At 32.4% G+C, this 10,119-nt stretch overlaps 1 pseudogene; it reads right to left on the reverse strand.

Annotated features, from left to right (window-relative positions):
* Positions 1–3,619: 3,619 nt before the first annotated feature.
* On the reverse strand, positions 3,620–4,151 carry LOC18031984 (annotated as a pseudogene).
* Positions 4,152–10,119: the final 5,968 nt, after the last annotated feature.

Raw genomic sequence — 10,119 nt, forward strand, 5'->3', positions numbered from 1 at the left:
AATTAAGCTCTTCTTCACGTCCTTCTTCTTAAGTGGAGTGCAATGACATGGCTCGTGTTTTCATATGCTAGTGCTATGGGTAGTCTTATGTGTGTTATGGTGTGCACCAAGCCCGACATATCTCAAGCCGTGAGTATGGTTAGTCAATACATGCATAATCCAGGCAAAAACCATTGGCTTGCGGTGAAATGGATCTCATATCTGTGTGGGACAACTGATGTTGGATTATTGTTTAGGAAGGATTATGGTCAACAATGTGTTGGGTATTCTAATTATGATTTCGCCGGAGACCTTGACAAGTGAATGTCAACAATGGGTTATGAATTCACATTGGGCGGAGGTCTGATTAGTTGGAGGTAAATTCTACAGTCGACAATTACTCTTTCTACTACAGAAGCAGAGTATATGGCAGCAACAGAGGCTGTAAAGGAAGCTATTTGGTTGAAAGGCTTGTTAGGTGATTTGGGAGTAATATAGGAGAACATTGAGATCTTCTATGATAACTAAGGTGCGATATTCCTTGTGAAGAATCAAACATATCATGCTCAAACAAAACACAGATGTGAAAGCATCTACATTCATGGGCTTAGAAATTGACCGACAAACAATTATGAAGTGGAGCGGCTGTGAAAGAATTATTGAATTCTTAAATGGCGAAGACCTCCTATAAATAGAGAAGCAATTCTCGATGGTGATGCATCCCAAAATTTGGAAAATAATTCAAGTGAAGAGTTGTTTAGTGAGTGTGCAATCGGAGAGTGTGAACAATTGAGAGGTTTTTCCTTTCAAGAATGTGTGAGAGTACTGGGTGTATTTGGGTTCTGGGAAGTGAGGTTCCTTTACTCAAATTGTACTCTGATAATTATTAATAAAACAATTATTTTTCTCTTACTCTTGTGGACGTAGGCATAATAGCCGAACCCCATTAAATTCTTGTGTTCTTTTTTTTTCTATAATTATTTGGTGCGCTTGATTCTGCATCCCGCACACAATAATATCTCCATCAAAACCTTATATGCACATTCAAATCTTTTGATTATCTTTGTTTTTAGTCAAATTTCAAATTGAGGAAATTGAAATATATCTACAACAACGTGCTTCTTTAGGGATATATTTATCTACTTGCTATTATGAACATGGTTTAAATGGCTGGCTCGGTGATGTATTTGGAAAGTTGGGTTTTTGAAAATAAATCTAGTTCACCAAGCATTTTGTTAAGTCCATTATTTATAGAGTTGCTATCTAATGAAAAGTCTAGTTAAATTGGAACTTTATTTATTGCATATCTTGTACTAGGGATTAATTTATTAATTCCCTAATTTAGTGAGATTCTAATTTATTAGGAATATTTATTTCCTAATTTAATTAGATGTCTAATTTAGCAAGTTAATTAATGATGGGATTCTATAATTGGTGCATAAGGTCTATTTAGAGTAAGAAGTTGGTTCAATTAGGAAGCTTATTAAATGCTTTAGATATTTCTCGGGAGACAAGCAAGGCAAGGAGATCAGATTTATTTCTATTCAGATTAATAGGAATTATAAGAGGAAAAAAACTCTTATTTGGAAAAAAAATCCAAGTCTTTTAAGACTTGTAATTTTTGTGAAACCCTAGTGCCTGTATAAAGAAAGATATTTCACAATTGAAAGAGTGCAACATACAGAGCATAAAACAGAGAAGTAAAATCCAGCCTCCTTTTAAGAGAATCTAGATTTGGCGCACAATGTTGTGTTGATTTATTTTCTTATCTTCATTTCATCTCTGTGAAGAGTCTACGTGGATTTTGGATCTCTAGACATTGAAGAATTGCTATTGATCACTTTGCGAAGTGCCTTGAAGATCGTGGATTAAGAGGGGCAGCAATTATTCAAGAGAATTCAGTCTAAGGTTGAGTAAACTATATGGTAATAAATTGTGAGTGAAAGTCTTAAGTTTGGTAAATGATGGTTGTTGAAGCCAGCAAAAATAAATACCTACTCTAAATAAATTGTGTATAGTGATTGAGCAGGGTCGTGTCCACAGAGATGATAATTATTTAAATCCTTTTAAAATGTGAAACGTAAAATGGGGGAATTGTTGACAATAATAAAAATCAAATTAAAATAACAAGAATGCAAATTAAAGTTGTAATTCAAATTGGAGAAAGCTCTGGTTGAAGGAATTAACTCAGCTTGATTCGACTACTGATCATTAATTCAATTATAAATTATTACTACTTATAAATAGACAGGTTATAGCTACTGAGACCCTCTAATAGCCAATCTCTCCTTAACTAGTCGATAACCAAGGTACGAACGTTGGTTATTTCGCTAATCAATAGACAACACTAGATACGATCATAGGATTTAATCAATTGACAGCCTGAAAAACCAGAGAGACCCAAATCCTAATCAACAAACGCATACAATGGTTCATTTAAATTAGATTGTTTATTCTTATAACACAACTCACTACTATGCTATTTGTTACAAACATTAAAATCTTCATACGATGAATCCTTTAATTGACAATAGATTAAGTTGATAATTAAATAGTGGCCAGTTATCTAATTAACAAACATAATCATAAAAATAATTTAGAGAATAAACAAATACCCAAAAAGCAATAAAACAATTAAAGTATAAGAAAGATCTCACAGTAGTGATGAATCAAAGCTTCATTAACCTTCAACCAGAATAATAGGTTTAGTTCTTCATAGAGAGAAGAGAAAAATTTAGATCTAGGGTTTCTTTCTTTTCTCAAAAAAGTCTCTCTTTTCACTATAGATTCCTCCCTTAAATACTCTCTCTCTCTTCTCCTCTAGAGTTCTTTTTAAAATAAAATACTACTATCTGAAATATTAAATTCGTAATTAAAAAAATAATCAAAAATACAAAACACGTTAAACTAAAAACTGCAGGTTCGTAGTTGACAGCGTGCGCCCACGCCTTATCAAAAACGTTCTTCTGACGTTCATAATTTCTCCAAGAGAACAATCATCCTTAAACTTCATCTTGTAGCTCAATTTTAGCACCAATCAATAGAATTGCACCTACAAGAATAAAACACAAGTAAATCATTATTATTAAGTGCAAAACATCGATATTAAGGAAAGTAAACAATGCAAAACTAATGCATAAATTGCACTCTAACAGTAAATCCATAGGTTGTAACATCTTAATTTAGTAAATTTCTTTTCTTCTGGGCATGGCCTCGTGGATGTAGGATTAATTAATCCGAACCACGTAAAAACCTTCGTGTCATTTAATTTCTGCAATTTATTGTGTTTTTGGAAAATTAATATTTTTTATGCGGATAAACAGTAATCATGAACAGTAACAGTGAATGGTATTTTTAAAAATTAATTAAGTTGTTAATTTTAAGATTTTAATTGCCTACATTTATTTGTAATAGATCTAAATTCCTTTCACATTTTTCAGTAAATTACTTGGACATATTGACAATAAATTTGAGTATTGCTACTCACCAAGTCATATCCCATTTTTAGGCACAACAATAACTCGCATTCTCAAAGGCATTTACGATTGGTAATTTTTAATCATTATCAAGTTGATCATCTGGACCCGCTGCCTCCGATATTTTATAGACAAATGCCAAATCAAATGGAAAATGAGGTACATTATTCACGATGAAAATAAATGGGAGGTGACATGGAGGAAGATGCGGCGGCGGCAGCAGTCTGTTCATTGAGCTTGGCAAGAAAAGTTTGGTGCAGATCATCAACGGCTGAATCCATTTGAAGCAGCTCCTGCAGGTCATCAATGCAGCTGAGTCTCGTTCCCCCTCCTCATCTGCTTCAAATTCTTCTCCAGTTCCTTCTCCTCGTCCAGCTGGCGTAGCAGCTCATTGTGCTGCTGATTCAGCTCGTTAATTCTCACATGGCGGTGAGCCTCGACCAGCGGATGAGTGTTGTCATGAGGCTGCTGGTTCAAAGGTGTATGGCTTCGTTGGAGGGGTGACCAAAGGTGTATGGCTTCCTAGATTGTGAGAACACAACAATGGCAATCCTAGAGCCGGTTAGGGTCACAAGCTCACTGGCCTTTTTTGTAGATCCCGGATCTGCGTTTAGAGAATGTTATTAATCTGTCATCCTCATTCTCGATCTTTTTTATCTCAATCTTTTGTCTCCCTTTGGTTTTCTTGGCCGCCATTTCCAAAATCAATGTAATTCGCTGGTTCCTCTTTTAAGAACAATGATTTTTCTGTTCTCTGATATTGTCACTTTTTGATGAATTTATAATGAGGAAAGATGCATGGAATTACTTAGTATAAGGTCAGGAATTTCTGTGTAAGTTGTTAACTTATCATATGTTTCAAAATTTAATCAAGTGTGTAAAGTTAGCAAATGAGATACCTTAAACTCTAAACGATTTATTTCATTAACTATAAAGACAAGTGCGTAAAATTGCTAAGTGAGAGACCATAAACTCTAGAGAATTTAATTCTTAACAATTATAAAGAATTACCATTATCTCCCTCTAACATGCAAGTCAATATATTCACTCGAGACAGGTCTTCAAAAAAAATTACTATTTGCACGATTCACCCACAACTTATTAATAAAATTACTAACATACCCTTATTTATAAGCATTGATCAAACCACTTAAATAGGGATGGCAAAATATTTGGATCCAACCCGGATCCGCAAAGATCTGAAAGATCTAGATCCGAATTTATAAAAGAATGCAGATCTGGATCTTAAAACTTACAATGCGTACATATTCGAATCCATATCTCGATGCAAACGCATCTGGAAAATTGAATATTCAGATCCGCATAATTTTTTATTAAATTAAACTTAAATTAGAAAATATATGAGTTAAATGAACAAACATAATAGGATTAATTAAAGAATACAAAATGTAAAATAAATTAAGAAATATATTGGGATCCGTATTATTTTATGTGGTTTTGTGGTGTTTTTATATTTTTTTGTGGATTTCTTTGGTGCTAGACTTGGATTTATGTTATTCTTGATGTTTGATTTATGTAGTGGTATTTTTATTTGTGACTTTATGGTTTTGTATTTTATTATAGGTATTGAGTTGTTGATTGTTGAATTATTATTGGATTTTATTTGATATTATTAAGTAAATTGTTAAATTTTAAATTATATTTTAAATTATTGAATATTAATTAATACGGATCCAAATATAAATATATCAATTTGAATCTGGATATAGATTCGGATTTTGCCATCCCTACCTTTAACTTCCATGATCAACTAAAAAAAAGACCAGTTAAAAGAGAATAAAACACTATTACAACAATACTCACCGAACCTTAACAGTACTAATTAGCATATCCAAATGACATGAAATCATCAATGCATTCACCGTGACATCATCATCTTCAATGCACTTCATCTCCCTCCATCCCACCCCTCAGCTTTACCATTCTACCCCTCAATCTCAACCCCATCAAACTCCAGTCTCCTCTGTATCAACTTCCACTATAGAACCCTGAATACCGCTTGTCGTCTCTCCATTCATCAATCCAATGACTCAAGAACGGGCACCAATAGCAACAACGAAACAAAGGATTAGATCAGCTAAAAACAGTAATCAATCAGCAACAAGAACAGGCTAAACTGCCGCAAATCAAAGCATTAGTTCATGCAGCTTAGAGATCAACATGAAAAAAGATTAAAAAAAAAAAGCAGCCACAAATTGAAACATAATTATTACCTTGTACAAAGAATTGAGTTCTTCTTTGACTTCACGAATTTCTCCTTTTTTGGTTGCAGAAAAGTACTTTGAATCGTGACCGCTCATCTTTGCTTAATTTCTCTCCTCCTCCTGTGAGCTCTCTCTTTTTTTCACTTAAGAGACTTTGACGATGAATAACAACAACACGAAAATTTCGCTGCTGGAAGAACCGGCTTTAGGGCAAGAGCAGCGGCTTCAGCGCTGCGTGCAGTGCCACGAGCAGTGGCTGGGTTGGATGCCGCGGGTTAGGCATGGGAATATTTTGAAGGTTTTGTGATTTTTGGAGGAGGGTTTTTTCATAAATTACCAGTTATTAGTAAGCGAATGTACTATATTAACCTTCTAATTACTTAAACAAACCAAATCCATTAAAAAAAATGGGGTTTAAATATTTTTCTTAAAATATTAAGGAGTTTTGTGTCCCTTTTTCTATACGTTTAAAATCTATCAGTCATTTTCTCTCACAAAAATGACCATTTCAAAGGACATGAAAATCACTGTGTTCATAAAAAAGAAATTAGCCAATCGCATTCATTTTGTAAATGGCTGCCAAGAATAATTCATTGAGCTTATACATATGGTAGTAATGCCATACTATTTGCAACAATAGAGGGAAAAATTTTTAAAATTGCATCGGATATTTTAACAAATTAAAATGTTGCTCTAGTCTGTACTATACTAATTATATATCCTTAATGTTTTCTAAAATGTAAAATAATTCATAAAAGCTGGATTTCATTCACCAAAACCTTATGGTGTATGTATCGCCATGGATAGGCATTTTACTAAGAATAATGTTGGAATCATATGTTAGACTTATTTTATTTTGTGCCCTAAAGGCGTGTGATAAAATAACAATTTCTAAATTTCATAAAATTTATTTATTCATTATTTATTTGAGCATATATATATTATTAGCCCTTATTTATAAAGTATATGATTTACATATTGGGCATATGATGTCAATATTAGAAGATAAAAATCACAGGTTGTGTATAAATAAAAGATTATCCACAACTGTTAACAAAATGGGCTTTTCATTATGAAAGGATGCAGCTTTTCTACTTCTATTGTGAGTGATTTTATCTTGATCATAGAAATAGAGACTTCAAGTAGAATAGTTAATATGTATAGGTGATATGCATATTGAACTGGAATATAGTGATTTATAATCTACCTTAACAAATATCGTTGATCATAATTCACATAAGTTTTAATAAACTTAATCGACCTTAATCCTAAGTGGTCAATGAACTTGCATTCATCTATTATGTCTTTTGAGTTATCATAGAGTGAGATCAATATAAACAGTCAAAACCTCGATAACTTAGAGATGTAATTTCATAATTAAGATTTTATTTAGTTAGGTTACTAGAGTGCAACTTTAGGCTTTTAGTAATAGCCTGGGGTTAACTTAGTAGCTTTAGAGTGTCATGAGATGATTAAGCCTTGACTGTTAAGTTGAAGCTAGAGAGTCCATGGGTCTTCAATCCCTCTGTTAGCTTAATTCCTAGTCAAACACTTAACTTAATTCCTAGTCAAACACTGACTCTAATAAATACATATGTGAAGAAGAGGAAATTATAATAGAAATATGATTTTACACGTAGATTTTTCTTGAAAAAGAAAAATATAGTTATAGGATTTCCATCTCCTACATAGACGTGTTGAGACGATTGATGATAACAAAGAAAACTACAGCCATATTCTGTAGATCCCAACGATGATGGTGGAAAAGATTGCATTGGTTGTATTCAGATCTTCAACATGAAATCAAGATAAGTTCCTGGCTTCTATTGATTTTATAAAAATAGAAAAATTATATATCTAAATATGATCAACCAAAGATTGCATTGGTTGTATTCAGATCTTCAACATGAAATCAAGATATTTCTCTAATCCGATGCATGTATAAATAATCAAGAAAAATTCCTGGCTTCTGTTGATTTTATAAAAATAGAAAAATTATATTTCTAAATATGATCAACCGGCTCTTTGTACAAATTATTTTGTATATACACTAAAGTGGCATAAAATTATTGATTATGTGGATTAAACTAATACTATTATATCACAAATGTTTTTATAATATAATTTGTATGAAGAACTGTGGCAGATTCTGTACATTGAAAAATAATAAGTGCTCGCTTGTGCACTCTCTCATATGTAGAATTTTTGTCATGAGCAGCGTGAGTCAAGAATTTAATTGGAGACAATGTATACATCGAGAGTGCTTATTATTTTCTCTCAAAATACTATTGAATATGCTTTTTTTTTATACATATAATTTTTTAAATCAATTTACTTAATTATTAGCTATTAGTAAATAATAATATATATTATTACTAAAAATCAATTAGTCATAATGTAAAAAAAAAATTAATTAAAAGTACCTTGACAGCGTCACATAGCTAATGGGTCCGTTAGTATTGTCGATGAGGGTGCAATGGCTGATTACAAGATCTAAAGACCTACAAGACAGTTAGACTATTATTGGCAGGCAACATCATAATCTATGCACACTGTTGAATTGTATCCTGCATTGCTAGTAAAGACAAGATACTTGGGTTAATAAGTAGGATAGGTCACTCTACCCAATCAGTTTTTTTTTTTTTTTTTGAGTTGGATATCTAAAAATCATAGACGAAGTCCCCTAATAATTGGTATTAGAGCTAGATCCTAATAGGTAGAATGCGGTGGTAGAACAACTTAAGTGTATCGGACGAAAGACTAGAGTTCGGTAGTGGTTTTGTCCGAGAGGGGATTGTTGAGTTGTGTTTTATATTGACTAGTAAATAAGAGATACTTAGGTTAATAAGTAAAATTGGTCACTCCAACCAATAAAATTAGTCTTTTGGATTGAATACCTATAAATCTTATGCCAAGTCCCTTAAATACACACGTTCCCCAAAAGTTGCAGTCAATATAATATTATTGGTAATGGGTAGTGGCTAAAAGGTGTTATAATCGATGCAATCAATTTTAAAATTTTCAGGACTGCATATTAATGCCAACAAAAGAGGCGCAATGAGGCGTCCATTCCGCCAAAAAGTGGTAGCCAATAAAATATCATCTATGATGAGGCAGTGATCGAGTGATAAAATAGTAAATATGTACCATCAAATTCAAAATTTCTAGTTCTCCACACCAGTGCTAGAAAAATAGGAGCAACATTGCTGCACATACTTTCAGAAATGGCTTGGGCATACGACCAAGTTTTTAATTGGGTAGATCAGATGACGAGATAGTGAGACCGGGATCGGCAAAAGAGAAGAGACACACTTTAGGCATACATTCCTTGCTCAAGCGGTCGATTATGCTCGACGTCGTGTCATTTCAAACCATGGGTAGTTACTCTGAAAAGTAAAATAGGAAAATCAATAATAAAAATAACAATAGAAATAAAAATAAAAGAAACGAAAGAAGAGATTGTATATCGGTGTAAGAAGTTTTGTGCTGAAAGAGGAAAAAAGTGACTAATAGCTTACTGAAACTCAGGGTACTTATGTGTTAGGGAGACTAAAATATGATAAAACAATGTGAAATTTTTGAAGTTTTGTGGCCATATATCTGTTGTAATTTTTTAGTAAATGGTTTGATTTTTGACATTGTAAAAACTAATAATTTATAGAAAAAGAATAAAATAAAATAAATTTTAAATCATGAAAATGAAAAATAGGGGTATAATTGTCTTTTAAGAACTTAAATGATACATTTTAAAAACTTGTTTGGGTTTTTGGGGTTCATTCCAAACACAAAGATCCAACTAAAAAATACCCCGATTTTAATTTTAACACCTAATGAGCAAGTGCAAACACTTAAATGCTTGAATAATGGGCTCTGCTCCTTTATTACTTCTATAGATGGATTGCTATTTTGACAATAACATTGGAATTTTTTTTTATTTGCCACCCAAGTACTCACACACTTACTCCTGTAATTATTAAAACTTCAAGGCTCTTAAATTTTTTTTTTTTTTTTGGGTAGAAAAGGGCTTAGCCAAGCGAAGGAACAACAGAATGGGGAATTATCGTCCCATACGTATCATAACAAAGCTAAGGGCCAAGGCCTGCTGAAGGTTCTTAAAAAGTATGGAACTTTTGTCAATTTAGGGTGGACGATTGATGCACCTTTAAAATGTTGTAATATTTTTTATAAAAAACATAAATTTAAGGTATACAAATGATAATTTCCCATAAATAAACTATATTGTTATCCAGCTTTAAAATCAGGCCTGAACGACACCAGTTTCTTTAATAGTACATAAGCAATTGCTGCACCATATTAAGTAATAAATAAATACAATTAAATTTAAAAAAGACATTGGTAGTTCTAGAAAGGGTGGGACTATTTACACTCTAAATATTTCTTTGAATACTCTATTCCTTTACACACTCATACACTAATTA

The sequence above is a fragment of the Citrus clementina genome, unplaced genomic scaffold, assembly GCF_000493195.1.
Source record: "Citrus clementina cultivar Clemenules unplaced genomic scaffold, Citrus_clementina_v1.0 scaffold_9, whole genome shotgun sequence".
Classification (NCBI taxonomy): domain Eukaryota; kingdom Viridiplantae; phylum Streptophyta; class Magnoliopsida; order Sapindales; family Rutaceae; genus Citrus; species Citrus x clementina.